Source organism: Octopus bimaculoides, chromosome 26, assembly GCF_001194135.2.
Source record: "Octopus bimaculoides isolate UCB-OBI-ISO-001 chromosome 26, ASM119413v2, whole genome shotgun sequence".
Lineage (NCBI taxonomy): Eukaryota > Metazoa > Mollusca > Cephalopoda > Octopoda > Octopodidae > Octopus > Octopus bimaculoides.
In genome coordinates this window covers 24,673,286-24,677,512 of record NC_069006.1, presented here as the reverse complement: position 1 = coordinate 24,677,512, position 4,227 = coordinate 24,673,286, and the positions used below count along the sequence as shown (strand labels likewise).

Here is a 4,227-nt window from a genome sequence, read left to right as displayed (position 1 = left end):
GTGTGTGTGTGTGTGTGTGTGTGTGTGATTCTGTAAAATGGTCAAGTAAAAGCTGACAAATATAGTTTGTAGAATCATTGATGTGATGTTAGAAAAATTCCAGGTGATTGACTGTACCATATAAGAACTAATAAAGCAAGAGAATATTGTGTAGAAGCCAGCGATCAGAGAAAAAAATTAGAAATTATACAAGGAAGGTATTTTAGATGAAGGAAAAAGTAAAATGAAGATAAGGATGATGATGACAGTTAAATGTGAAGAGGATGAAATTGTGGAGCAGTCTTTTGGAAATGGAATTTGATTGTGGGGTTTTGGGGTTTTGGGGGAGTTTTTTTAAGTGAATAATAATGAATAGGAAAAAGTAGTGAACGACAAGAGCTATAGGAAAAATGTGACCTATAATTTTTCTCTAACATAAAAGAGATCGCCTCATTTTGTAAAGGCGCCTGGTACATAGACGAGGTTATGCTGAGAAATGAAAGAGTATAGGGCAGTGGATAAGCAGGAAAATATCGAATTAAATCATGGGAAGGAGTTGATTTATAGGAATATATAAAAGAAGGGATGGAAAAATAAAAGAGGGGCGAAGTATGGTCGGGAAATAAAAAGCCAGGTTAATGTGTTGTGATGTTGGGTTGAGAGTAAAGAGGAACAAACACAGTATGAATGCCAAGCAGTTATTTTCCATTGCAGATTTCTAGAACGGTATAGAAGTGATATATACGTGAAATATGAGCATTTTGTTTTCGGTTGATCGTTGTTGTTAAACGTTTATGTGGGAAATAAATGAGATCTACTTTGATTAAGACGACCGACCACTTCTTTCTTGTGTCAGTGTGGTGTGTCTATGAGACACACACACACACACACGCACGCACACCATCGCCGAGAAATCGACATTTATATTAGTTTCTTTTAATATATGCAGCTTTGATTTATGTAGAATGAAACAATGAAGCCTTATGCTACTTACCCGACCAGGTAATGTCAAGCTGAGAGAGGAAATCGTTTCAATTCGGACATTTTATTTATCCTAATTCGCCTTTTTTCTGATATTCCGAATTGCTTTTCTCGTTCAATATGGCAGCCTGAGGCATGCGCCGTGGCTTCCAAAAAACCTTCAGACACAAAAATATATCAGCCTTGAGTTTCGGGGGTCAGCTGAGAGTAAAAAATCGCTCGGTTCCACTCCACTAACATACTAGCTGCGACAAATGACAAGATAGCATTTCGGCATTACATATTAAGAGAGAAAAACAACGGATGAGTGGAAACGTTGGGAAAGGTTCGGGATGTATGACGTCACCGGATGTAACCCTCGCCAAGCGCAAGGTTGTCTGAACTTTTCACTTGTCTCCTGCACTTATTCCATCATTTTACAGGCAAAAAAACACAGCACTTCCTGGTTTTATCGTCATCGTTGCAAACAATAACTGCAACAATAACAAGCACCAACGAAAGCAAGTGCTACAATAATACAAAAGCTAACTCATATCAATAAAACTAGGTTTTTTTCTGCTTCTTCAATAATAGTTTAAAAGCTTTACAAACTTTGGTACAACCCGGCGAGGGTTTTTTTTTTCCTCTCCTCTTCAGAGTCGTCTTGGCATTTCTATTTTTTTTTTTTCCTCGTTTTTGCCATCATCGACTGCATATAATTTTGGACAGATACTGTAATCATTATGTATTTTCTGTAACATATTTTAAATAGTTCTGAAATTTACACCTTCGTTTATGATCACAGAACCGAAGAGCTGGCTGAAGAATCCGACCTGTCTCTCAACTGTTTACTCAATGCCACGCAAAGATTATTAAATAATTAAAACATTTTTATTACATTGAACAATCGAGTAGAAAAACAAATCTCAAAAAAGTTGTTCAGGGATCATGTGACAAATATCGTTATTTATTTAGTCAACCTGACTATATTCATATTCCACAGATTGTAGTAGACAGGTTTTGCTTAGATAGTTCATTAAATTCTTTAATTACACGATCTCTCTCTCTCTCTCTATTTCTCATTCCTTTACTCCCGTCTTTCTCTTCCCCTCCCTCTCTCGATTCCTCTCCCCTCGCTTCGTCTCTTCTCTTCACACACACCCACCTACCCACCTCACTTCTTATCAATTTTGTGACCTTAGCTTTACTCACCAACCTTCCACGTTTTCTTGTTATCATTTGAGGTGTAAAAGAAGTTCATCTCACTATTCTAGTAGCATCTTCCCTTTCATATCTTATTGGACCAAAAGCAAGGTCCCTTCCTTTGGACCATAACCAAATTGAGGTAAAAAAAAAATCTACAGTTCCTGTGAGAGATTTCTAGAGAAAAGCCATCCAATATGGACAACATCATCATTAGCTTACATCTACTGGTACAGGTTTACAGGGTTTGACAGTCTAAATCAGTTCATATTTGGAGTAACTGTCTTCATGGATACAGTTGGGGGACTGCACCTTACACATTTTCTTCTAGCATACACTTGATTGCCTTTTCTATCATCAACCATTTAACAGGCTGTGCTGGGTTAATTTTATCATGGCACCAACTCTAGAGGAGTAGCCATGTTTTTGACAAGACTGAAAGTTCTTCTCACTCTATAACTTCACATGATACATTGGGTACATTTTTTTTGTGGCACCACATGTTTGTGGGTGAGAAAGAAAGTTTCAATGATGTGATTGATTTATTTTTGTTATAACATTGTAGAGTAGGTGTGAGAGATTGGATCAGTCGAGTTTGAACATAAAAGAGGTAGAATATTTTAGCCAGAGGTGGTCAGTTTAAATGCTAAAGGGTTAATAAATTCAGGTCTTCTGAGGAATGAAGAAAGAGTCTACCATGGTGGACCTTGCCCATTATCTGAAGATATACATCAAAGTGTGACAAGCAGAAAGCAACAAGATTCCAACTTTATCATCAGACATAACATGACACGACAAAAAACAAATTAAATATCTTCACATAAAATTTCACAGAAATTGATTAAGCAGTTTTCGAGTCCTAAGTAAATAGAACCATGTTTATTGATAAAGATTTCTTTTTAGTTGGGCAGAAGACCAATGGCTGCTGCTGCTACTGGTTGTCACATAAGAAGAGAAGGGAAGTAACAAGAACAGAGGACCATAGTCAAATAAATCAACTCCACTGTATTCAAGTATCATGAACAAAGTGATGTGTTCTTTGACTGGTTTCTCTCTAATGAGTGCTTTAATGACCTCTTTGTCCAGCAAAATGGCTCCATATTTGCCTGGTTCTACCAACAGTTGAAGAACACTGAGAAAATAATCAGAAAGCTAGTTGTGTTTCATCAAAGATACTCAAGAAGGATTCTGCAAATGAACTACCAAGACCATGTAACCAATGGAGACATTCCAAACCAGTGGGTCTCTGCCAGGACCCACATGACCCTTGGGGATCCATATTACATTTTGTTATTAAAATTTATGTGCAATAAACTGGGTACACTTTTCTACAAGATACAAAATATTTTAACAATTTTTTATACAATTCCTAGTAAAATTTAATTATAATAAATATAAAAGGGTTTTTTAAACATCAAATGGTTATGAGGTCTGTCCTATTACGACAGAAATCAAAGGGGTCTATAGGTAAATATCATCATTCAATGTAAAAAAAAAAAAAATAAATAAAGTCTCACTTTCAATTTCAACAAAGAAAATTTTATCCTCTCCAACCCTGGTCCTCAACAAGGATCCAGGACAGAAATGGCTTCCAGCCTTTGGAAATCTGCCTCAAAACAAATTCTGATTGACCGATGCAAACATGGCAAAAAAAAATGAATGTTAAAATGATGATGAGGATTAAGTCAGTCAAGTGAGTGGACAATTAGTTTTGTGGCTGTTAACATTGTGCTGGCATGACCACCACCACCACCATTAGTTGGAGTAAACATACAACATTGTTAGTTAGCAAGTAAGTCCACTCTTTCACTACCTTTTTGTTTAAATTTCTCCCACGCATTTGACATTTTAGTTCTTCATAAATATGTGTATTCTATTCAACACTGCATTGGTGCTTTATTTCTTTCCCTTTTTTTTTCTTTTTTTTTTCTTTTTTGTGAATCTAGAACTAAAATAATATCTTAGTATGTGTAAAAAAACCATTATCCTATTAATTATTATTTTGTCTATTCTGAAAGACTCTCGGATAATTCTTAATTAGCGGTTGTTCTTTACTTGAAAGCAGGCAATAACAAATCACCAAAG

General features: G+C 35.9%; 1 protein-coding gene across 1 annotated transcript in view; it reads right to left on the bottom strand.

The window, feature by feature from the left end:
* The window catches only part of LOC106875840 (serine/threonine-protein kinase TAO1), an 84,943-nt gene extending 83,594 nt beyond the window's left edge, over positions 1-1,349 (bottom strand). The window contains exon 1 of the mRNA XM_052976934.1: positions 974-1,349. The gene's annotated coding sequence lies outside the window, so the exon portion shown is untranslated. The remainder of the gene's footprint in view (positions 1-973) is intronic.
* Positions 1,350-4,227: the final 2,878 nt, after the last annotated feature.